Genomic DNA, 27023 nt, shown 5'->3' with positions numbered 1-27023 from the left:
GGAAGCTGAAACAGGAGCACGATGAATAATGGGTGAATGGAAAAATTTAGTCTTCCCTCAGGGTTATATGCTAGGTAAATTTACTTGAATGGGTTTGCCAAAACCAAGTTTACTTCGCATATCCTGGTTCTTGAGTCTTTACAAGCTAATTTCCACTATGAATTCCTCTTTTTCTCTGCCAAGTATATTTATAAAACAACATCTTGTTCTCAGTCTCAGCAGTACTCACATACCACTTACAAGTTGTCAAAAGCTTAGTCAAGCACTAAGAAAACCCAAACTCACATAATTAAGTTAAACTCAGAACAAATGTTGTCAGCCTGTATTTCAACTACCTCTTTCAGATAGCAAGTGCCTCAAAACTCACTCTTTCATCATTTATACTAACTTGTCTAAAAAAGTAGAACATATTCTTCCTTGTAAACCTTCAATCAACTAAACAAAGTCAATGTAGAGCTTGAAATTTACCAAAGTGTGAAAAACCTGAAAATTGTCAACAACGCCTTTTTGATATCCAAAACTAGCAAAAATGAAATCTGCATAAAAGATTAGAAGGCTGCTCTCCCATTCATTTCTCCATTCTTATAGGCAAGGCTCTGTTTGAGCAGTGCTTGTTGATCAAGCTAATAATTCACAATTATTTCGTAATGTGTCTGGATTTCTCTGTTTGAATATGTAAGACTCAATCAAAATGTACCAGACCTTAGGCCAGGCCAGAACAGCAACAAAAAACCAAAACAACCAATCCTTCTTCTCAACTTTTTCCTGAAAAACTTTCAATATTAAGAAAACTGAGTTTCTGAACCACATTCATCTACTATTCACTACATTGTAATGACAGGAGACAAATTTTCAGTTTCTGACATAGAAATTATCTTCTTCATGTGAACACAGGGTGTCAGCTCTACTACTTGTGTTTCTTTGGTGGCTGGAGCCCAAAGACAGACACAAAATAAGGAAGAACATGTTATGCCTTTTCAAGATAAGCATGGATAAGTTCCTGGCAAAGGATCTGCTGTGATATCCGAAATAAATTTGCCTTACTTGGATCACTGTTAGAATCTAGTTTTCTTTCAAAAGTGCAGAAGTGCCTGCTCTGACCCTGGATTTTTGGGTTTTTCACTAGCCTTGCTGTGTCACGAGCTTGCTTACCCACAGTGGAAGTGATAGGGTAAATCATTCTCCTGAAAAATAACATCTTGAGTTTTTGGTTGTTTTTTCAGCCAGGTGTAATTCACCCTGCAGGTGCTGTACAATGGAAGAGAAAACAAGACATAGAGAGATCGTGGGGAGCATCAGCTGCAAGAAGACTGCTGTGGAAGGGAGCTTAAAATAGCTGACTATCAATTTTGAAATTAAAGGAATTCTTCTAGTTTTGTTTTATTTTTGCCTGTTGATTTAATCTTAAACTTTCAAGAAGCTTTTTTTGTTCTTTCATTTCTTTATTCTTTTAGAAATTAATTATAAGTATAAATGAAAATATCAGATTATTGCATAAAAATGTCTTATTCATAATTGAAACTAGATGTATGACTATAATTCTCCTCAGTTATACTCTTACTGGAAAGACTATATCCTTTTTAAATTTAGAAAAAAAATCCCTTGTGAGAAAAGATAAGAAACTACCTTGATTGTTGCAATTTCTCAGCATTATGAGTAGGTTCACTGAATATTGTATCAAAAACTATGTTCAAAAACTTAAAAAATATTTGGAAATGAACTTGTGCAAGTTGTATTCACCTGAACCTTCTGGCCCTACTTCATGAGGACCTGAACAGCCCTCAGAAAGTTTTCTCTGAATTCACCAAAACCTGTTGCCAACTAAGATGGTAAAATGTAACTTTACAGTAACAGCAAACTGTATGTGATGATACCTCCAGATTTTAAAGAGACTCTGAGGAGCAGCTACATCTCCCAGCGTTTCTGTGTCATTATGACAACACTAGTCACAGAGATAGACAATATTATTATTCAGTTAACCACAGTAGTGTCACATTATTAGATATTTAACTGGCACAGTAGCGATTATGATGAATTTATCTACAGCCCATGTTTTTCAGAATTTTCCCTCTAAAATTCATTCTTTTTTTGTATCTGTTTAAATTACAATATTACCATTTTTGTTATAAATTGCTGCTCTGACCCATCTCACTGCTTTACAGGGGGTTTGTATCCTTGGTCTGCACTATTCCCATTTAAATCAAGCCCCTCAAAAAAATCCATAAAACATCAGGGAATAAAAATTAAAATAAAAATTAAATACAAGACAATAAAAAATACTACTCCAGCCTTTTTGATTGTTTGTTTAATCTATGTACGTGTATTAGTTTGTAAGAAAACAGTAGTTTTATGGCTAAATAGAATAAGACTACGTTTTTTGCCATTTGTTGTCATTTATGACTCATTACCACACCACCAGTTGCTACAGCATTAATATTTTTGAACACTTGAGGCTCATTTTACAATGGGACACTTCCCATTGCAGCATGAATATATACCAGGGCAAATAGTCATTTCATTCAGCTGCAAAATGGATGTATTAGCAAATCATTGGTGACATATCAACCTCCCTTCTGGCTTGGCAACTAAATTACACAGGGTGTATTTAATTAAACAAACCCCCAAATTAAAATCAAAACCCCACAACTGAATATAAATTAGTGGTTTTTTCATGATCTATGGAATTACTTGTAACAGATACTAGAAGAAATACCCATAAACTGTTCTTAAAAAAATACGTCTTCTATAATGTTGCTTTGCTGGCACTCTGACTAGGTATAACGTTTCACTATAAAGCTCCTGGGAATGCTAAGAAATTTCACATTATTAATATGGGGCATATAAGCTTTCATTATATGGAATTTCTTGACTCTCCAGGGGTGACAAGAATCAAGGTAATTCCCATCTGTAAATCAGAGGTATTAATAAGTTATTAAATTTTATGTTATGTTATATTAAGACCAGCATTATTTACATATTTTAATGATGGCTCATGAAATCTGTGCTGCTGATATTCTGTCACATGTTATAAATCTATCAGAACCCTATACAGAAAGAATGCAATGTATACATATTAAGTCTAAGGAACAGAGGTAACTATTTCTTTAACTATGGCTTGGGATAATGCAGTTACTTCCACATTCAGAGATTTGTTGATGTTGCCTATGCTAATATAACAGCTTGAATCAAAAAAAATTTAAGCAGAAGCTTTTGTCACTGTTAGAAGGAGACTTTTTATTCTTATCTATCTAAAAAGTGATCATCTGCTTAGACTGAAAAATTCAGACGAAAACCTTCTTTTAGTGAAAATTATTTTTTTTTCTTCTCCTACCATTGATCTCCACATCAGTCCATTATCCATATTGGCAACTATGAATTAGCCTAATAAAAACACAGTTCTTCACTGAACATTTGAGCTTGCAACTTTTCAGAAGCAGAACTCAGCAGTTACATCTGGGTTTCAAGATGGAAATCTTTGTGCTGGAGCCGGCCAACCATCCTGGGCACAATGAATATGTGTCTTTGATTGTCTCTTGAGGAGGTTTCCTAAGAAATTACTGATCATTCCTTGTACACCCTGGTTATTGATGGGTGCTGCCCCTTGCCCACAAGAGAAAGTAGTCCTCAAGCCATCTGTGCCAGGCCATAACCAGCATAAATGTGCCTTGATGGGGGAGAAAAGTGGCAGTCTGAGATCCCAAAGTAAGTGTTATCAATAGAACTACTGCCCTGGAAGGTGACCGGGGAAATAAATTTCCTCAAGTCTATGTGCCACTGAAAGTAATGTAGCTCCACAATTTTATATGCAACATAAAGTAAAATATGGTGGGGGGAAGCAGGGGTGGGGGGAGGATGTGCTGATTGCAAAGTTTTTACCAATATCTTGGAAAGAAACTGGTGTGTTCCATCATATCTGATCAACCTAGCATATTCTGAAGGAATTTTTACCCGTGAAAAATTTTGGTAACACTAGGCTGCATTGCAAGTCTCAATAAAATTAGATCTTCAGTTTGATTTACAGAGCATTAAATCATGAGCAGCTTCTCTAAATCTTCTAAAACAGCTTCTCAGAGTGAAGACTTTGGCCCATGTCAAGTCTAATAAGCAAGACCAGGAATGAATGCATCAAGTTCTTCCAATGTTTGATTGTCATACAGAATGTGTATCACAACTTAAATTTTTATTCCATGCCTTAAAAGAAGGACAGGTAGCGAAACTGCAGTTTCATTTCATTCTGCATAAAACCTTTATTCAAACTACTTTTTACATTTCCATTTCTATGCAAGTTTGTTATTTCTGTTTCACATTTTGGTTAAAGTTTTCAGTGCTATCCATATATCGTGCCAGCACATATGTGACAAAATTGTTGCTGACATTTGACTTGAATTATATCCTTTATTCCTACATCTTTGAACAGTAATGGTGTTCTGTTGTAATTGATATCCTTAAAGATTTACAGTTTTGTTTATTTGTATGCCTTTTTTTAAAAAAAGCAACTGCATGACTCATCAGACAGCATTTCAAAATCAAAAAAACCTGAAGATACTGGTCTGGACATAATTCAAGGACCTCAGTTTAGCAAAAACTTTCATTGAAATGTAAGAAGCATAATGAAATGACACATCTACAGTATTTTACAATTGAAAATATCCAGATCCCAGTGGAAAGATGTCATAATTTTATGACAAATTGTTAAATTACCTTGATTATTGTCAAATTTTTGGATTTAATTATTTGTTTGAGAAGACATCTTGAAAATAAAAATATTTATTTGATTTTTAAGTTACTAAATAAACTTATTTTATCCAAGAAATATAAGCTCCAAATAAAAAATTTACATTGATTTCATTAAATAAGATGGATTGTCAGACTTCCTTAATTTCTATCATACTTTTTTTTAACTTGTAGCTTGATATAAAGAAAACTCCAACAAATATAATATTTTCCTTTTTAAATCCTTCTTGCCTGCTCTGATTTAAAGTATTCCATGACTTCATCGCCTACAACTGTTGTATGTGGTACGTGACTGCCTGAATGCAGTAATTAAGGGGGTAGTCTACTTTAAAATTAAAAGGAACAAGAACCTTTTTGCCACATATTCCCCAAAGCATTTATTAAAGTAGAAAACTATTTCATTTACCCTGGTACAAAATGTGTGGGCATCTTGTATGGCTGTATCTATTGGATTTTGTAGTTCATAAAATCCTCTCTTCCTCCCAATTTTAATAAGACTCTTTTCTTAGCTTCATAAATTCCTGTAAGTTGCACTACACACTTGGTAAATTCCTATTACTTTTAGTTATAATTTTTATTTCTGCAGTCCTTTAGAGACTCTCTCAGGAACCAAAGCTAATGCAGTGTCCATAAACAAAATACTATTGAAAACTTTGGCATGGTCTTAAAGGTCTTAAAATCAAAGGCATCAACCTTGCAAAGACTTATGCAAGCTTTTAGCTTTATGTGTCATGAATAAAGCCAGGTCTATGCTGCAATATTATGTGAACACAGCTACGTCGGCCAGGAATGGAAGGGAAAAATCTCACTCCCAGCTAACACTCACACCAGAAAAGTCAGCTGTAGACTCAAGTCTCCTGACAGAGCTCAATATATATTATGGGATGACATGTCACACTTATACAGATAGAAAAGCTCCTCTGACAGCTGCATGCAGAATTTCCATTTGAACATTTTTAGCAACAAACAAAATTTCATTTCACATTTGTTTTCAATTAAGAAAAATGTAAACAATTTAATAAAGTTATTGCATTGCAAAATGAAAATTTTCTTTTCTTTAAAGTTTGATTTTAATTCTGATTTTTTTTTTCTGTGCTCTAAGAATACCCCATATCCATTATATGAAAATTTATTCACTTAAAAATAGCATGACATTTATGAAAAGTGTATCATTTTAACAATGAATAGCAATTTTCACAATTTTAAATGCAATTTTCACATGCTGATCAACATCAGTATGACAGTAATCACTACATGCTGCACTTTCACATATTTCTATGTAATTTAAATGTGTTATTTAATTTTTTTATAGAAATCCATCAAGGCTAGAGTGTTTGTTTGCAGGTAGTATATTTAAAGTATTGCAAATAACTATCACTGTTTAAAAATAAGCAGCAATGTAAGAATAAAAATTCTGTCCTCAAAAGTGGCTTAGAAATATTCTTGATTAACAAAAATGTACTGAAATTAAGACAAAAGCAAACCCAGATGTCTATATTAACTGCAGTGTCCCTAGTGTTACCCTGCAAGACCAATTTTTTCCAAATAGTTCCTTAAGGCCTCCATGTGTTCTAAGCTCTTCAATAACTAACATTTTTGAAACTCATAATCTTTATTTTCCTGGGTAGCTGGTTAGTGACTGATCTGTCTGTGAGCACTTCATTTTGTCCCATTTTGCTCAGTCTGGCTTCCTATTACCATATACTGATGGACCTTAAGGATTTCTCCATGAAAAACTGAAAGAGAAACAGGCAGCCATTTATGTGCTTTGAATTTACTTTTATACAAACACCTATACATATTCACAAACAATACAAAACTGAGATGAGCTGACTCCCTCAAGGGCAGGGAGGCGCTGCAGAGATGCCTCAACAAATTAGATGTCTGGAAATACAAAGTTCTACAGGGAAAGTTCTGGCTTTTACCTGGGATGAAGCAACCCAGGAGGTATGGACAGACTGGGGAAAGAGGTGCTGGAAAGGATCTCATTCCTTTGTGCTGTGGATAGGCTCAGCCTGAAGAAGACTGAGAAGAGACCTCTTCTTGGTCTACATCTTCCTTGCGAGGGGAAGAGGAGGGGCAGTCACTGATCTCTTCTCTATGGTAACCAGTGACAGGACCTGAGGGAATGTAATTCCCTGAAGTTGTATCAGAGGAGGTGTGGTTTTGTTATTGGAAAAAGGGTTTTTGCCCAGAAGATGAGTGGACACTGGAACAGGCTCCCCAGGGCAGTGGTCACAGCACTGAGGCTGACAGAGTTCAAGCAGCATTTGGACAAAACTCAGGAACATTGTCTGATTCTTTGGGATGGTGCTTTGCAGGACCAGAAGCTGGGCTTGATGATCCTTGTGGCTTCCTTCCAACTCAGCATATTCTGTGACTGTGATATATGTGAACATATTTCAGGGGCAGAAAAAAAATTTCTCATACAAAGGGACTCTTTCTGACAGATGTGTTTACCTGCATATTATTGAATATGTCAACAGTTTTTGTTTCACATCATTGCTTTATCAAAAGGAAAATACTTGCATTGTTGCATCAAAAGGAAGTGTAGATTGGACATCAGGAAATATTTCTTTACAGCGTGAAATACTGCATCAAGCTTCCTAGAGAGGTGTTTGAGGCCCTGTAAATGTTTAAGAGGCATTTGGACAATGCAATATCTATGTATCTGCCTTTCAATCTATTGTTTCAACCATTCCCTACATATTCTTAAGGTTGCAACAAACCAAAATCCAATAAAAAATATAACTCAGTATTTCCCTAGTAAAGGCTAGTCACACAGTTAACCATCCAAACTTCTTACAAATCCTCAGCAAGAAAAAAAGAAACAGATTTTCTGAGATGGTATTTCAACCCCTGTTTGGACCTTCCTGTTGCCACTATATACCCTGAAGAACTCTGTAACACTGGGCAATATGAGTTGCACCATAATAGCCTGTTCCCTGCTGTGCTGGTTTTTGAGATTTTTGGTTTAGGGATTTTTTTTTTGAGCAATTTTTCCTGATAGCTTCTGTTTAAGCAGCTTTACTACAGTGATAGGGTGTCCTCATGGTACCCAGGAGATTTTCTTTGTCAATAACTGAAAGATATAATAGCAGCCTGCTAAGCATCTGCTTGTTCAGTGATTTGAGCTGTATAGTAGCTGTCCTGAAATTGTCCTGGCTGGTTGCAGTCCAATAGCACCGTTTGCAATTACTGTTGTTACCACTGCCATTATTACTGTAGGGTGAAGTTCACCCTGATGCAGAGGACGGCACAAGGTCAGTTTATTTTATGAAAACCTCGATCAGCCTTTTCTGACACTGTTAAGGGAAACAAATTGTGCTTTCCCCTTACATAGAATTGAATGTAGCACATGTTAGGAATTTTCTGTAAAAATCTGTTGTGGAGTTTCTTTTCAGAAGAAAAGTAATGAACAAAATTTAGCATTCTGTATGATTCTATTCAAAAAACAGCCAGAGGAATAAAAGCCTGCTCTAGACATCTTCCTGAGGAGGTGAAGAGGCAGATGTTGACCTCTTCTCCCTGCTACCCAGTGATAGGACACATGGGAATAGCTCAAAGTTGCATCAAAGGAAGTGTAGAGTGAACATCAGGAAATATTTCTTTACTGCATGAAATACTGCATCAAGCTTCCTAGAGAGGTGTTTGAGGCCCTGTAAATGTTTGAGGCATTTGGACTATGCCCTCAACCACACTTTAACTTTTTCTCAGCCTTGGATTGGCCAGGCAGTTAAACTAGATGATCATTTTAGGTCTTCTCTTCTCTTCTCTTCTCTTCTCTTCTCTTCTCTTCTCTTCTCTTCTCTTCTCTTCTCTTCTCTTCTCTTCTCTTCTCTTCTCTTCTCTCTTTGATCTGGCCCCCATTACACATGAAAAAAAAGACAACAGAAATAAGGCATTGATGCAGGAAAACTAAGAAAGCAAGAAACCATCCAGCAATTTTAAAATAAATTCAGCCTCAAATCTATCAAAACAATAAAATGAAAAATTACACCAAATCCCTAAACAAGATGTAATAGACAAAGCCAACTCTACATGCATTGGCTTGGCTATCTTAAATTTACCTGAAATACTATCTTGACAAATTACAGGCTGCAAGAAGAATAAAGAGAATAAACTGAAAAGAAACCCTAAGCCAAACCAAGTGAAATAATCTAATAACAAACAAGTCAAACAAAACTTCTTTAAAGAGGGAAATAAAATTAAAAAATAATCAAGAAGGACATTTAGATAAATTGCTATTCTAAATATTATATAAATTCTGGATTAAATATAGCATTTACAGAGAGCAAGTAGAAAAGCCCTGTTCTCATAAACTGACAAATACTAATCAATATTCTCTCCTCCTTTGTAGAATCTTCCAGTTCTATGAGGTATGATGCTGAAAACACTGTTCCTGAATTTAAAGAGTGTGTAATTTATTCTCTGTATCTATCATCTTTTTCAAACAAGAAATTCATAATCTTTATAGGTTAATGGCCCTAGGTTTAATCCATCTACACTGCAAAATAATTTTTATATATGGTGTTGCCGTTTCCATTGGCCTTTTTTGCTGAGACTCAGAAGCAACATGGCACTGAAGTGACATCAATATGAATGTTTGGGTAGGGTCTATATTTTTTTACCATCTGCATTTTTTAAACACTTTTATCATGAAAGAGACCAAATTGTATCACCAGAATTGCAGCTATTTTCCACTATTTATTCTTAGTTAACATGCCTCATTTAAGATTAGTTAATTAGCAATATATCCAGTAATAGATTTTGCATTATTTCAGTTGCATTTCAACTTTGTGCAAAGGCAAAGGCAGGGACTAGGAGAATAAAGAAATGCCCATTGTAGGAGATCAGACTTAAGAACCTGAGATCTAAGGAACCTGACAGTGCACAAGTCCATAGCACCTGATGAGATACATATACAGGTCATAAAGGAACTGGTGTACAAAGTGACTAAGCCACTATCCATCATATTTTAGAAATGGTGACAGTCCTGTGAAGTTAATGCTGCCTATAAAGGGGGAAACATAACCCCTTTTTTTATAAAAGAAAATAGGGAAGACTCCAGGAACTGCAGGTCAGTCAGCCTAACATCAGTGCTTGGCAAGGTCATGGAGCAGTTCCTCCTGGAAAGTATGTTAAGGCTCATAGGAAATAAAGAGTTGATTGGTGATGGCCAACATGGATTCTCTATGTCTGAAGATCATGCCTGACAAAATTTGTGGCCTTCTACAACAAGGTTAGAGCCTTGGAGGATAAAGGAAGGACAATTGAGGTCATCTACCTGGACCCCTGCAAAGAATTTGACACTGTCCTTCATGGCATCCTTATCTCTAAACTGGAGAGGTGTGTATTTGATGGGTGTACCACTTGGTGGAGAGGGAATTGGCAGGATGGTCACACTCAAAGAGCTGTGGTAAATGGCTGGATTCCAAGTGAGCAGCAGTGACAAGTGGTGCTCCTCAGACATCAGTACTGTGTCCAGCACTGTTTAATACCTTTGCCAGTAGTTTGGACAGTGGGATTGATTGTACTGTCAGTATTTTTGCTGACACCAAGCTGTGTGGTGTGTTCGACACACTGGAGGGAAGGGATGCCATTCAGAGGAGCCATGAAAGGCTTGAGAGGTGGGTTGGATGCAAACCTCAAGAAGTTCAACAAGGCCAAGAGCAAAGTTCTGCACCTGGGTAAGGGCAATCCCAAGCATAAATAGAGGCTGGGAGAATGAATTGACAGAAATCCATGAGTTGGAGGAGGAATGACGAGAGCCACAAAAAATAATCAGAAATAAGGAGCACCTCTCCAGTGAAGACAGGCTGAGGAAGCCAGTGATTTTCAGCTTGGAGAAGAGAAGGCTTCAGACAAACTTTTCAGTACCTGAAGGGAGCCTACAGGAAAGATGGAGGAGGACTTTTTACAAGGCCATGAAGTGATAAGACAAGAAAGAGTGGCTTTAACCTGAAAGAGAGTAGGTTTTGATTTAAACATTAGGAAGAAATTCTTTACCGTGAGGGTGGTGAACTGCTGGAACAGGTTGCCCAAAGTTGTGGATGCCTCATGCCTGTATTTGTTCAAGTCCCTATTGGATACTGCTTTGAGCAACCTTGTCCAGTGAAAGGTGTCACTATACATGGCAAAGAGGTTGGAACTAAATGATCTCCCAATCTACACCATTCTATGATTTAATAATTGCTCACAAAAATAACATAAAATCCCATAGGTTTGTCAGAAAATGTTATTGAATTTTTTCTTCTTTTTTTCTTCTTTTTGTAACTGACTTTAAGAGCAGAAATTGTCCATTCTGCTATACTGAATGACAGTTTCAGGAAACTTTTGAGATAAAGTAACATATACTTCTGTAAACCTTTATTTTACCACATGCAGAAGAAATAAGCTGATAGTCTTAAGTACATACCCAAAATACGTAAAAGGCTTGAACTTCAGCCTGACTGAAATATATTTTTGTCATTGTTCTGTCTTTTGGTTTTACTTCATGTACATTACTTCTGTGAATTCTGATTTTCTGAGTAATGTTATTAACTGCTAAGGATATGTATCTGAGACTGCAACCTTATCTTTCATATTTCTGCTCTTTTTCATACTTTATGTTCTCCATTCTGCTATTATCACTGGAAAATAGTAAATTACATATTCATGAGATTGAGTTATGTTAAATATGCATGGTAGAGAAGAAAAGAAACATTTTTAAAATGTCAGAACACATTGCCCATATTCAATTTGCAGGTTTTATAACAAAGGGCATCTATTCCTACCTGTCTCACCTGTATGACATGCTTTTGAGTAGTAATCTCATTCTGACCTTTTTTCTTTGAAGATGTAAGTGAATTTGCACAGTCACACCAACTGTGATGACTTATAGAGTTTCTTTTAGTGAGTACTGAAAAGAAAACCTCACAAACAAGTATTTTATATTGAAACCGCAGAGTAACTACAGGAAAAAAAAAGGCAAATCTAGCTATATACTGTGGGATGTTGCTGCATTTTGCAAGATAACAGTACTTATTTCTCTTTTGATCCCTTAGGGTTATTTGAGGGAAAAAGGCTCTTGCTTCTCACTAGTTAATAACTGGTTTCCTTCTCTTCAGGTGGAGTAAAAGTAGACTGCCTTAAATACAAGTCTTATGGGGAGCTGCTGAGGGAGCTGGAGTTGTTTAGCCTGAAGAAATGGAGGCTCGGGGGAGATCTTATCACTCCCTAAAACTACTTGAAAGGAGATTGTAGTGATGTCTCTTCTCCCAAATAACAAGTGATAGAACAAGTGGAAATGGCCTCAAAGTTGCACCAAGGAAGGCTTAGATTGAAAGCTAAGGGAAAAATATTCGTCCAGCCTTGGAACAGGATGCCCAGGGAAGTGGTGGAGTCACCATTCCTGGAGATATTTAAACGTTGTGTCACTTGGGGACATGGTTCTGTGGTGTACTTAACTGTGCCCATGGTCGGACTCAACAGTCTTGCAGGTATTTTCCAACCTAAGTGATTTTATGATTCTGTATGCTTTTATTTGCAGATACAATGTGGAGGTGAGGGTGATGTCACTCAAATATTCAATGCAGGGAACTTGCACAAAATAAAATTTCTTTTTAAGAGAGAATGTTCACACATTTCTAAAATATACAAATCTCTGTCTTTTTTTGTGGAGTTTCTCACATATGTGCTTCAGACATGCCTTATTTTGGATAGTTTATGATCTCATCTACAGGGCATGAGGTAAGATTTAGTTATGGAATGACTCATCGTGCATCTTCTGCTACTGAAGTGTTTTTAGAGCAGGATAGGCAATCATTTGTGAGATTGCCATTGTCTCTGTGCATCAGTATTTCTTGTTTCAGCCTACGTCTGCAAGGAACCAAAAGTTCTCCAGACTGGGAAGTTGTTTTGTTTGGGATTGGTTTGTGATTGTGCTTGCAAATAGTCTGGTTTAACAGGTTTTAGCTCATTTTCCATGTGGTCTTTTGACAGTTCCAGATTTGAAGCACTTGAAAGAGGAACTGAGAATCACATTTTGATAACATCTTCATCAGTCACAGCAATTTGCTCTTCATTCTTCAAAAGGAGACAAAAGAGGAGGATGTCTGTGGCACATTTCAGCGTTGTCAGGGCTTCTGCCTTTGCAACAAACAACCTTGCTACATATTCATCATAGAAATATTAGGACCTAGCATATCAACCACCTGCCTGGGATACTGACAGGTCACAACACAAGTTTCAAATTATCATTGAAAATGCAGAGTGAAAAGGCAGTACTTTTAATCCTATCCATCTTTTTTTTTTTTTACATGTAACAGTTTTGTGTCTACGTAGCTCCTGTATCACACATATTTAGATTAGCAAGGAAAAATTTGATAAATATCTTATTTTCCACAGTGTCTTCATGCACATTTTTTTTGAGAGAAATTGATATGTCAACAGTAAGACTAGTTATTCACAGCTGGTCTCCTCAGCTGCTAGGCAGGGATGGGGCGTAGAATGAACCCCTGTAATCCAGGAGAAAGTAGTTAGTGACCTACTGAGCCAATTAAAAACTTACAAGTCTATGGAACCAGATGAGATTCATCTTAGAGTTGTGAGGGAACTGCCAGAACTCACTAAGCTGCTTTCTACCAAATATCTTTCCTCCCCTGGCTAACAGGGGAGGCCCCAGTGTGACACCCATCTACAAGAATGGTTGGAAAGAGGATTTGGGGAAGGACAAGCCTATCAGCCTGACTTGCTGCCCAGCAAGGTTATGGAGCAGATTATCCTGAATGCAATCGCCCCTACAAACAAGGGGTCAGACCCAGACAGCATGGGTTTAGGAAAGGCAGGTGCTACCTGAATAAACTGATCTTTTATGACCAGGTGACCCATCTAGTGGACAAGGCTGTGGACATAGTCTACCTGGATTTCAGCAAAGCTTTCAACACCATCTCCCATGACATATTCCTGGGAAAGCTGGCAGCCCATGTGTCCCAATCTGCATGTGCAGAGATGGAGGAAAGCTTGAAAACACCCAGAGCAAGATTAAGACACAAATGAGGTCAAATGCTTGTGACAAAAATGATAATTAACTTTTAGTTACGATCAAGGAAGAGAGCAAGGAGGAAACACAGGAAAGCAATGAAAAACAAAAAATTACAGAAGGGCAGGAAGGTTCTGCAGATGGACCTGGCAGGCTGGATTGATGGATTGAGATCAACAGCATGAGGTTCAACAAGACAAAGCGCCAGGGCCTGCACTTTGCCTATGAGAACCTCATGCTGAGCTACAAGCTGGGGAAAGAGTGGCTGAAAAGTGTCCCAGTGGGAAGGGCCCTGGGGATGCTGGTTGACAGCTACTTCATGAGCCAGCCACATGCCCAGGTGCCCAAGAGGACCAACAGCATCCTGGCTTGTATCAGTAGTGTTCCCAGCAGGACTAGAGAAGACATTCTTCCCCTGTACAAGCACTTGTGAGGCTGCACCTTGAGGGCTGTGTCGAGTACTGTGGCCCTCAATTCAGGAAGGACATTGAGGCACTAGAGCAGATCCAGAGAATAACAATGAAACTGGTGAGGGTTCTGGAGGACAAGTCCTACGAAGAGCAGCTGAAGGAGCTGGGATCATTTAGCATGGAGAAAAGGAGGCCCAAGGGTGACATTATCAATCTCTACATTTCCCTGAACAGAGGTTGTAGCCACGTGGGAGTTGGAGTCTTCTCCCAGGCAACCAGCAGCAGGGCAAGAGCTCACAGTCTTAAACTGCACCAGGGGAGGTTTAGTCTGGAGATTGGGAAGAATTTCTTTACAGAAGGGATCATATAGATATTGTAATGGGCTGCCCAGGAAGGCAGAGGAGGCAGCATTCCTGGGGGTGTTAAAGGAAAGACTGGACATGGTACTCCATGCCAAGATCTAGTTAACAGGCTGGTGTTCAGTCATAGGTTGGACTAGAAAATCTCAGAGATATTTTACAATCTGACTCTGTGATTATGGGATGTTTTGATATAAGACATGAGTCTCCAGAGGGTGAGAACATTCAAATACTTTTTCTGGTGGCTAATAAGTCTCTACAGCACAATCAAGAAAAAGAAAAATTAATTCACTTCTTACTGTCCCTTTAGTCTGCTGAAGTTTGCAGGTTGAGAAACTCCATGTTTGTCAGTGAGTTGAAAACTGTGGCCAAAGGCATATCTCTGTCTCTATCTGATCATCACCATATCCCTGATTTAAGCTTCAAATGATGCAACTGCAGGGCATGAATAGCACCATTGGCCTTGATGTATATCTATAAAGTTTTAACTGTGCATTTAAACTGCTAAATTATGAGCTGCAAAACTTTAAGTAGTGTCATCTTAGCTCCCAATGCCGGCTTCTATGAGATTGTAAGAGACAGTATGTTTTCCGAGCAATTAAGTTTATTTATAATTGGAAAACAATTCTGAATCATTTCCTCAGTGATGTGCAATGTTTGAGATTATGAACAGGCAATTATCATATCACATCTGATGAATTATAGATTTTAACTGTCAGAGGAATAGATTTCTAATTGGCCATTAAGTATTCCAGCAAATAACTACAAGGAGAGACAAGTACAGAAAAAAATTAAGTTTTATTCATACAACATTACATATTTATGTAGCATTTTAGTGCTAAGTAACTATGTAGACAGGAATTAGAAACGTGTGTATTCATGTTAATTTCTACCAGTTTCTTGAAATAAATAAATAGGTAAAATATTGTGATTGGAATCCAAAGCACAGAAAAATCAATCAACTCTGAGACCTTTAATAGTCCTGATGTACACAATCTTGATTCAGATTAGCACATTGCATTTTAAATATCTCTTTCTTTCTGGTGAGAAGTCTAGTGAGAGCAGGCTACACACACACACACACACACACACACACACACACACGTGTGTGTGTGTGTGTTCACCATAAATGTGAGTGTGACAGAGGGAGACGCTTCATGGTATTTTGCTAAGTTAAATATTTTTGAAAGATAAAGACTAGTATACACTTTTTACACTGCACTGGTGCTATATATCTGTGTTATATGTAACAACTGAAGCAAAAAAATTCCCTGTAGATTTCATTGGAAATTTTATGCCATTCTCATGCTGCTGACCCAGTCAAAGGAATGCATCCTTTGACCCATAGATATTGGACAATATGAATTGACATGAAGAAATCTTGTTAATATACTACAAAAAGTTGCCACTATATTGAATCAATAATAGCTCTAGCCTGATGACATACACAAGTATTCCCAGGACCTAACACTAATCTTCTAGATGCTCAAATTGGACTGCTAGGGTAACTGTGGTTTAGATATCAGAGACACAGGAGCAAGCAAATCGCTAATGGAAAATGATATTAGGAAGAAACTCTTTACTGTGAGGGTGGTGAGGCACTGGAAAAGTTTGCCCAGAGGATGCTGCACCCCTGGAAGTGTTAAGGACCATGTTGGATGGGGGTCTGAGCAACCTGGTCTTACAATGTGTGGGTTGGAAATAGATGATTTTTAAGGTCTGTTTCAACAAAAACGATTCTGTGATTCAGAAAGTCTCATAGAAAGGTACAATAAATTGACATGGCCAGACATTAGAGCAATGGATCCTTAGGTATTCTTGGGTACAAGAGGATCACAGAGTCCATCTCTTGAGAGAATGGCCCCTATGGAGATTGAACCCATGACCTTGACATTATTAGCACCATGCTCTAACCAACTTATTTTCACATGCAAAAGCTATTTTGCAAAAGCTATTTTGGTGGGAAGGAGCCCTTTACATTTATTGAAGAACCATCAAGTCTTCTAAAAAAATAAGTAAACCATTTGGTTTCTTAATTAATGCATGAAATAAATACAACTGACATGAAAAAGAACTTTCTCTTATTTATGAATTAAAAAAAAAAGGCAAGCTTTTCTTTTTGTTTGATTCCTCTTCAGGGAGCAATTTATTCCTTTAGGATCAGGGTATAAAGGTCTCCATCTGGGCCTGCAGCTCTAGGTAGTTAGGAAGACAGGCTAGTGCATATGTAGAAAATTGTTATTAGCAAGCTCTCACAATATAAATGTATTGTGTTTATGCTATGCTGTCTAGCTGCTAAACCTTTATGTGGATGTTTGTTTAAATCCTTGCATCTTCTGTAATCCACTTGCCCAAGAACTAGACTCTTCCCTTTGTGGCAGCATTACAGTAGCCATAAAGGGAGGAGGATGAAGTGGAGTTTCAAACTGAGTTTAAATGTGAAAGATTAACAGGAAGCAGTTTCTGTGCGGCAGCCTTCATCATCCTGGCTTGCTACAAAAAGGATCTGTAGATAATTCAGATATTTTTCTGTGCTGTTTCAGTAACCTTTGAAACAAAGCTCGTATTATACCACTATAGAATTTTGCCAGAGTTGCTTCATTGAGGATATCTATAGAATCACGATCCTATAAGCATTTTGTCCTGACACATTCTATTTAAATAAGTAGTAAGATACAGAATTGTGAAATTTAATTTATTATTATTTTTGGTTTGTTTGTTTGTTTGTTTGTTTGTTTGTTTTGTGTGAAATGAGCCACACATAAGTTCTAGTAAGAAATAATTCTTTTGAATACACCAAAACACGTTTTTGGGAAATAACGTGCCTATGTAAGAAATCCTGGGCCAAGTTTTTGTCTTCCCTCCTATCTACTTCAATATCAAGTGCATTCTCATTTCTCAACAGAAGATAGTGGCCTTTTTTCAGGGAAAACGTGCTCCAAATTTTTAAAAATAGATACTAAAAAAACTAAAACATCATGCTACCACTAGGGTGTCTCATGATATGCCGAAGCAAAAAGCTCTCCCACAATCTCCTCTGTGATTTGGTGGGAAAGACCCATTCAGAGGTCAATAAATACCTTCATAATGAAACCAATGTCCTTTTTAATGGAAAGAAGATTGATTCAAACACTGAAGTTCCTTAAGCTTGTTCATTGACTGAAGAATATATTGTATAGATTGAGTATCTCATCTGACCTTAGTGAAGCAGAGCACAGAGAAGATGATTTTCAGCACCAAGCCCAGGCCCGAAAACCTAAAAGGAATTTTGTATTCACAATATGTGCATCATCTGAATTACATGCTGGGATGGGTCATCATCCAGATGATCCAGATGATCTCATCTGCTTCTTCTGGTTTGCCTACATCCTAGTTTCCATGAAAAACAAATCAAGAAGAATATCCCTAGCAAAAGCCAGTACATATTGTAGAGTTACCCATTCTGGGCAATGTGGGGATCAGGTCAATACAAGTGCCCCAGTATGTCATAGGTAAATGTGTGAGTGTATTGCTGCATAGAGGATAGTGTCTGCCTGTATTTGGAAAATGTCACTTTACATTCAGATATACTAGTGTAAAGTAATGAAGTCCCATGTGGTAAATGTCAATCAATACCTATTCCAAGGTTAAAGTACAACCAGCAATTCTGTGATAGGGATTCAAAGCACAGAATCAATTAACTTTCATTTTGTTTAGTGCTTTTTTTTAGTGTCTTCTAAAGGATATTTATGATTCTCAGTAAAACTTGGTGCAAACTTCTATAAAAACCAATTCAGTATGAATTTTTGTGTGTACATATAGATCCATGTAGAAATAGCAATGACATGGATTATGTAATTTGTAAATTTTTATTTTATCATGTGCTGATTTATTGCACAAAATTGTTGCATTACACTAATTACAAAGCATGCAAGACTTCATATTCTAACTATGCTTAATCTGCAATGTTTCTCACAATTCGTCTGTAGCATACTTGCAGTGGAAATGGCTAATGAGAAAATCAGATTAGGTCATTTAAGGCAGTTGCTACTTTAATGGATAAGCAGCATGGATCTATCACTCTGGTGACAATCATACAGGACAGGTATATTTACATACGTAGGAAGAATACAGCATACATAGAAATGCAGCTTTGTCTCCTTCATTTCAGTATAAGGCACATTCTTACATGGATGTATATGTATATATGGAAAGAGAAATGAGTCACTGATGGGGTTTTGATTAATTTAAGATTAATAATTAAAATTTATTTCAGAACACTAAAATTAACAAGTGCCAGTATCTCAAATGAAATGTATTTGTGTTTATTTCTGGTAAAAGTTTGTCAGATTACTGTACAAAGCTTGGAGTGAATTTCAGTCTGATGACAGAAAAATGCAGCTCTACTTCAGTGGTGAATGAATACACCTGTATCTGCCTCAGTTTAACAGTCTCCAACTCTTTCAGACAGGGTAAGTGGGGTCAATTCTAAGCAGGCTTCACCAGCACAGTTTAACCAGTTTGGAATATATTAGAAGTCAGTGCTAAGTAGGCAGTTTCCTTTAATGTTATATGAGTTTTTATTATGAGGCCAGATTTACCACCTTAATGCCCCAGGGCACTCTATAGAGCAGAGAGTCCAGAGATGTGAATAGAATCACACTGGGATTGCCACAGTCAATCCCAAGAAAATCTCTACCTGGATAATAATCAAAAGCAAAAATAAACTATCACATTATACACATGTATCTCCATTTATTTGTTTTGCCAAGAGAAGCCACAACTAAGGAATGGGCCTTTTTTGTGTATTTTCAAGGTCACACCATGTGCTTGTTTCTCCTGAACAGGCTATAAATTTGCTGAGTGAACCCATAGGAGCAAACAGTTGATAACAAATGGACTCTCTGAGGTAATCTAAGATTGTGCACTCAGTTTCTAATTCTGTATCTTGACTTTTAAAATTACTTTGCTTTCTGTGGTGATGATGAGACTGTGAGAAAACATCCAGATAGGCCACAAATATAGCACACACACCCAAAAGCACACACATAGAGAAAAAAAATCACTCAATCCACTGTGCTCTGGGGGAGAAGAACATAAACATATATATAGATCCTACGGATTACAAATCCAATTAGGACAATGTTTACTTTATTCACAATGAGGATAGTTGCTGCTTAATAACAATCTAAGAAGTTTAGGCTCCACTGGGAACCAGAAAAGCCATTACATCTGATGAAGTCATAGAGATCATTAAAAAAAAATACAAAACCAAAGGGATCCCACCCAACACCATCATCTGGTTTTCTTTCCAGGAAGATGATAGTGTTGCATGCCTGTAACACCAAGGTAAGAGAGAGTGAAGAATCACTCTTTAATTTAAGCACTGCTTTTCATCAGAGACAGTCCCAGGGCTTCCCTTTCAGTTCTCACAACTTGCTTTGAGGCCAGTGGGGGTAATTTTCCCACTTCAAACTAGCACAAATTGAGATGTGGAAAGTGTAATTGACTCAAGTTCATGAATCCAGTTAGAGGCAAAAGAGTGAACAACCTCCAAGAGGTTTCCATTCATCTCTTCTCTGAATCTCAAGCATAAAAAATCTTAATGTGCTTTCAGTTGCCAACACTCTTGAGTTCTTTGTGCATGAATTATACTTTGTTGGTGTAGTTGGCTTGTGAACTTGGAACTTTTTCCTTCTTTATGTGTCTTTTTATTTCAATAACAATAAAGGGAATGCTAAAATGATCCCAGTAGTTTCTGTCTCCATTGCTAAAAAGATGAGCTCTGCATCTTGCATTCAATGATTATGAAAATAGTGTTAAAATTTGCTTTTATTATCCACATAAAAGTTTTCCACACAACTATCTGTTTTCAGAGTCCAAACTGTAAGAGTTTTTATATTGGGTATAAGGAAAACATCTTCTTGAATGAAATACTGGAATTAGCTGCCCAGTTGTTGTCACCATCCCTGGAGGTATTTAAAAGACATGTAGATATGACACTTAGGGACATGTTTTAGTGGTGAATTTGGCACGTTAAGTTAACGGTTGTACCCAGTGACCTTAGAGGTCCTTTCCTACCTAAATAATTCTATGCTTCTATGAATATGAAAAGGAAAGTGGTTTTGAATTCCTTTGGTCTTGCAATGAACTATCAGGTGTTTCAACTGCTGTTTGGAGAAACAGGAGGGTGCAGACCTATGCATCTCCAAATAGCTGGATTATTTTGTGTACTTAGAAGGTTGCAGCAGCTGCCTCTTCTAGGGAATGAATTATACTGGAAAATTTATACTGTGCAATATGCTGAATAACTGTATTTTAATTTATACATTGTTTGTTGGCAGCAACCTGTGACAGTATCAGCTTCTAACATAATTACTGACTATCTCAAACTGAGAACAACTGATACCTTGCAGCAGACTGATAAACAATTATTATAGTGTTCAACAGAACATGCTCTGTGCTCAGTAAAGCAAACAGTGCAATATTTTTGGAGTTTCTGGAGGTAGAGAGGATATGTAAATAAACCTGCCTTTTAATTAGATCTGTATTAAATGCGCTTTTCATCTAATCTCTCATACTCAAAATGTAAAATACTGGCTACAAGCTTGTTGATATTTCTCTGGTAGGCTTGATTTTTCTCAGTACATGCATATGCAAAAGCCAAAAAAGAAGCCTATCTGAAAGCACCACTCAGGTAGCTTTGACCCCCACTAGATTTGTCCAGTTCTGGCTGATTTTCAGATCTGGAAAACAAAGAAGGGATAGAGGAACTTTGTTATGTGACTTTCACGGTGCTTACTTCACCCGTTGTGTAACACAGATAAACTGGAGAAGCAGAGGTTGATGCAAATCATCAGTTGGCCTCATATATGGTGAAAGCCAAAGGTATTGTCTTCAGCTTCAAGATAAACAGGACCATTAGTGGTTTGTGATGCCAATCTCTTCAGAAAATAAAGCACAGCTAGAGGATAGCCCCTCAGAGGTGGAGAGGAACAACCAGAGATACGTGGTAGTGTAGTGGAGGGAGCCAGGTCACCATCTTCTTGGAGGGTGGGAGCAAGCAAGCATATAATCTCCTTTCAACAAAAACATCACAAATATGCAATTAAATATCAAATAAAATGAAATAAAATGTCAGGTACATATACAAAATATATAATTCTCAAGCAAATGAAGGACTTCAAACTAAATAGTAAAATGAAATCAAATAACTTGTGACATCCTACATTACATATATTTTCCAGGCAGCTGAAAAGAACTTGTCAGTGTTGCAGCATTTACTTTTAATGCATTTACTGGTACCAAGTTGTTGTGTTTTAAAGTTCTTGGGCTTTTAGTATAAGATCCATTTTTCTGAGTGGAAGTTACCTAGTTGAAATTTCTTATGAGACATGAATAATATGTAGGTATTTCAGAGCTTTTAATGTTTCTCATCTATGTGGCTTTTTTTTTTTTTTTTTGGAATTCTGTGTAGTATCCATCATTGTAGATTTTCTGTGCTAAACCAATTTTCATTCTTCCCACCTGAGCTTAGTCTGTGGAGATCTGAATATTAAATATGCTGGAAAACAAATTAGCAATATTTTATCAGATCTTAAGTAGTAACTGCATTTTATTTTACTGATATCTTCAAGCTGTTGCAGAGAAAAACACATCTATAAAATCCTAGCAATTTTGATATAACAGAAAAAAGGTGGAGAAGATTGAAACAGGAAATCGTATCTAGTGGCACTGAAGACAAATTGTATAATCAGAAATCCCTATGTGCCATTGCCATATTCATTTATCATTAAGAGACACATTTCAAAACAGAAAGGGGAGTAAACTTTTTCTCCACTTGTACAGAAAAAGGAGTTGAAAATCACAAAAAGGTATTATTTTTTAAAGATTAGAGATCTGTTGGTCCTTTGTTTGTTAATTTATCTATGATATACAATTAAAGTACATTGAATCTTACTTTTACAAATAGTTTATCCATTCAGAACTTGACTTATTGTAATTGCAAATATCAGAAAATTGTACTGGTTTTTCTAAAAACCTTCTTTAGTGGAAGTGATTTCTCTCCCTGGAATAAACGGTCCACAGGGGGAGGAAATAAAAATACTGGCAATGGAAAACTGCAAGTCTCTTATACCTGGCTATATTGCTTCTCAAATAAAGAGTTACATTTACACACAAGTAGAAAACATTGCTGGAAAATACCTGAGGGTCAGTACCAAGAGACAGCTCTTAAATTTTGTGTCACTCACAATATAAATGAGATTCCTGTGGGAGTCTCATTTGCTAACACTGAAATTTTTTTGTACTGACTTATGCTATAGTATCTGATTGTCAGGTAGATTTCCAGTTGGCAAGGTGATTTCATGGAGAAGCAGTTCAGAAAGTATATTGAAGGCAGTTCTATTTATTTATGTGGCAAATAATCTTTAGTTCAATGCTGTTAGTTTCACACAAAACAACACCTTTGCTATAGAATGAACTCTTGCAGTATGGTAAAGTCAGTTTATTACTGTTACCTATTTATTATTTATGATGTACTAAAGACCTAGAAATCCCATTCAGGATCAATCCCTAATTAGGCCTGGGTTGAACAGACAGATAAGAATAAAGAAATTCTGGACTCCATAGACTGTGCAGGTGATTATTTGCAAACTCTGATCCCCTTGACAAGAAGAAATCTGTTAGTTTCTCAGGAAGCAGTATGAACATAGAGACTATCTTGCTGAAATCTTAAACATAAATACTTGATGTATCAGACATGTTAACATTATAGTATAAGTATTACAAATCATGTACAGACATACCCAACACTGTAACTGAGAAGGGACAATGGTCACAAATTTGCGGATAAATCTCAGCTCTGTAAAAATGTGCTTGCATGTCCAACTGCAAGACACTACTGAAATGATCGTTTGCACATGTGATATGAAAACTAAAACTGGAGATCTTAATTGTAGAATCCTAGAACCATTCAGTTGGGAAAAGACCTTTAAGATCATTAAGTCTAACCATTAACACAGACAAGTCCAACACCAAGTCATGTCCTAAAGTGCACCATCAATACATATGTAAAATGCCTCCAGGGATGGTGATTCCATCACTGACCTTCACAGCCTGTTCCAATGCTTGACAATCCTTTTGATGAAGAAATTTTTCCTTCTATCCAATCAAAACCTCCCCTGGCACAATTTTGGGGTGTTTTGTCACGTCCTATTCCTTGTTACTTTTCCTCCAGGCAATACAACTCCAGCTTTGTCAACTGGTCCCACCAGTCTTGTGCTCCAGACTCCTCACCAACTCTGCTGCCCTGCTCTGGACTTCCTCCAGTGCTTCAATGTCTTTCATGCACTGGGGGCCCTAAAACTGAACACATGATGCAAGGTGGGGCTCATCAGTGTCAGATGCCCTTATCCTGCTGGCCACACTATATCTGATACAAGCCACAATGTATTGATGTATCTGATACATTGGCCTTTTTGGCAATGTTCTGGCTCATGTTCTGCCAGCTGTTGACCAGCATCTCCATCCTTTTTCACTAAGCAGCTTTATATATACTCTTAGAATTTTAGAATCATTAAGTGGAAAATACCTTCAAGGTCATCAAGTCCAGTTGTTAACCAAGTCTGTAACACTGTATGGGGTTGTTGTAACACAATGGCAGCACCTGGCACTTTGCATTGTTGAACCTCCCACAATTGTTACCAGACCATTGATCCAGCCTGTCCCCATCTTTCTGCAGAGTCTTCCTCTCCTCCAGAGGATCAACACCCCCACCCAAACTTGGTGTCATCTGCAAACTGACTGAGGAGGTACTCAATGCTGTTGTTCAGGTCATTGATAAAGATCTTAAACAGGACTCACCCCAACACTGATCCTTGAGCAACAGATCTGGTGACCAGCCACCAAGTGGATTCACCTCCATTCACCACCACTCTCTGGGCCCAGCCATCCAGAGACTTTTCTATCCCATGAACAGTGCATTCACCCAAACCATGAGCAGCCAATTTCACCAGAATAATAATATGAAGAATGGTGTAAGAGGTTTTATTGAAATCCAGGCAGGCAACATTTACAGCCTTTCCCTCACCTACTAACTGGGGCATCTTGTCATAGAAGGAGATTAAGTCAGTCAAGCAGCACCTGCCTTTCATAAATCCCTGCTGGCTGGACATGATTCCTTGGTTTTCCTGCCTGTGCCATATGATGGGGTTCATGATGATGTGCTCCTTGACTTTCCCCAGAACCAGGGTCAGGCTGACAGGGCTGTGGTTCCCCACATTCATCCTCTGGCCTTTCTTGTAGCTGGGCCAACACTTGCCAACCTCCTGTCAGCTGGGACCTCCCTGAATAACCAGGGCTGCTGGTAAATTAATGAATGTGTCTTGAGTGCTTCTACCAACTCCCTGAGTACCCTTGGGTGGATCCCATCTGTCCCCACAGACCTGTGCATGTTAAAGGGGGGCAGCAGATCACTGACCACTGCCTCTTGGATTATGGAGGCTTCATTCAGCCCCCTGTCCCTGTACCCCAACTCAGAGAGGTGGGTACCTGAAGAACAACCAGTCTGACTCTTAAAGGCTGAAACAAAGAAAGTTTTAAGTACTTCTGCCTATTCTTCATTTGTCACTGTTTCCTCTTTAAAGGGAGGATTTAAAATCAGGTCTTCTGTTCCTTTTTCTAAAAAGCTTCTTTGTTATCTTTTATGCTAGTGGCCAGATTAAGTACTAGTTGAGCTTTGGTGCAGCAGATTTTCCACCTGCATTACTCCAAAGCATCCTTGCAGTTCTCCTGAGTTGCTCCCCTTTCTTCCAAAGGTTGAAAACTCTCCCTTTTTTTTCCTGAGTTCCAGCCAAAAGTCTCTGTTCTGTCAGGTCAGTTTTTTTCCTTGATGGCTTGTCTTTTGGCACGTGGACGTAGTTTTCTCCTGCGCCTGTAATATTTTCTTCTTGATGAATGGCCATTTTGCTTATGTGAATTTATAAAGAATGCTCTTATTTTACTGTAGACACATTTTTAGCTTTTATAGGCTTTTTAAAGAATCTCATGAAATGTGTTCTAGTGAGTTTACTGAACTAAAAATAATGCACAAGATGATTATGCCCTTGCTCATTTGGTGTCTTCCACTATCCAAATCTGGAAGAATATTGATTTCTATTTTTCTGATGAAGAAGGATTAACTGACCACTTATTGAGGGAAGGAATAGATTGTGGCCATGAACTGGAGGAAACAGTTCATTCTCCTTAACTGTCTATTTGTATATGAGCGCATGGCTTGAAGGCAGTTCTGGAAGTTCCTCTTAATGGTGTCCTTGAAATCTCATTTCCAGTGTTTAGACATGTGTCAAGGTTTGACACTGGCACAAGGCCAAATGCCCCCATGAAAATACACTTTCTCTGGTGTCTGCTGTGAGATTTTGACCAGGAACAAACTTGAAACTTGAAAAAAAACTTGAAAAAAAAGAAAAGTTTATTAACTAAACTACAAAAACAATTACTAAACTACACACAAAAGAAAAAGAAAAAACGCAAGGAAAAAGAAAACTTCACAAAAACACTCTCCTCCTCCTCCCCCCTAAATTCCCAATACAATACATCTTCCAAAATCACCAATTCTGGGTCCAGCGCCACCCTTTAGAATGCTCAACTTTCAGCTCCTCAAGAGGAGAGGGAATCCTTCCATGTGTCGTGGTGGCCTTTTCCGTCCTTGTTCCGGTGCTCTCACCACCGAACAAGAATCAGGGCTGCTTCCAGGGTTGTCTTTTTAAGGACGCTTTGTCCAGTTCCAGAAATGCACAGTATCTCACCTTCTCACCTTTGGGACATCTGTCCCCCCCATATTTTATATATCCCCTGGGGCCGAGGGGTACCCACACTGAATCTTCTTTGGCTCTGGGACATTTCTCCCCCTGGACTCAGTCTCTGTATCACATGGACACATGGCTCTGTCCATGGCTACACAAAAGAGTCCAGCATAAAATGCCACTCCATCTTCTCCATTTTCCCAACATCTCTCACTCTCTCTCTCTCTGGTCCAGACCTTCATCACTCGTCTAGGAAGGGTTAATGTTCTGTGAAGTTTTCATTGTCCAAGAAGGGTTAAAAACTCCTCCAAGCGGCTGGACTCCTGGCTGCACACCCCCCCCCCATCTCCTCAGCCGGGCTGCCTGCTGCCAGCACATGCTTACTAAATTTCAAGGTAACGGCCACAAACACAGGCTGCACTCTCTCTCTCTGTCTGTCTCCAAGGGGGGGAACAGGCTGCCCATTGCTTCCCGGCATTTCTTTACTTCTTCCTTCCACCCTTGGGGGGGCCAGGCCTACCTCTCCCAGGCCGGGCCGCATGGCTTTTCCCCTCCCCCCGCCCAGCCAGCAACTGGGCCGGGGAGAGACCCAACTCCTTCCCGCCAGAAATCCAAAGAGAAACTGCCAGGGGAGAGCCCTGCTTTTACCCTGTGTTCTCAGAGGTGGATCCAATGCCCAGTGGCTGGGCCAGATGGCAATATTCAAATCTGAGCA

This window comes from Ammospiza caudacuta, chromosome 3 (assembly GCF_027887145.1).
Source record: "Ammospiza caudacuta isolate bAmmCau1 chromosome 3, bAmmCau1.pri, whole genome shotgun sequence".
Taxonomy (NCBI): Eukaryota; Metazoa; Chordata; class Aves; order Passeriformes; family Passerellidae; genus Ammospiza; species Ammospiza caudacuta.
This window is presented reverse-complemented; position numbering follows the sequence as displayed.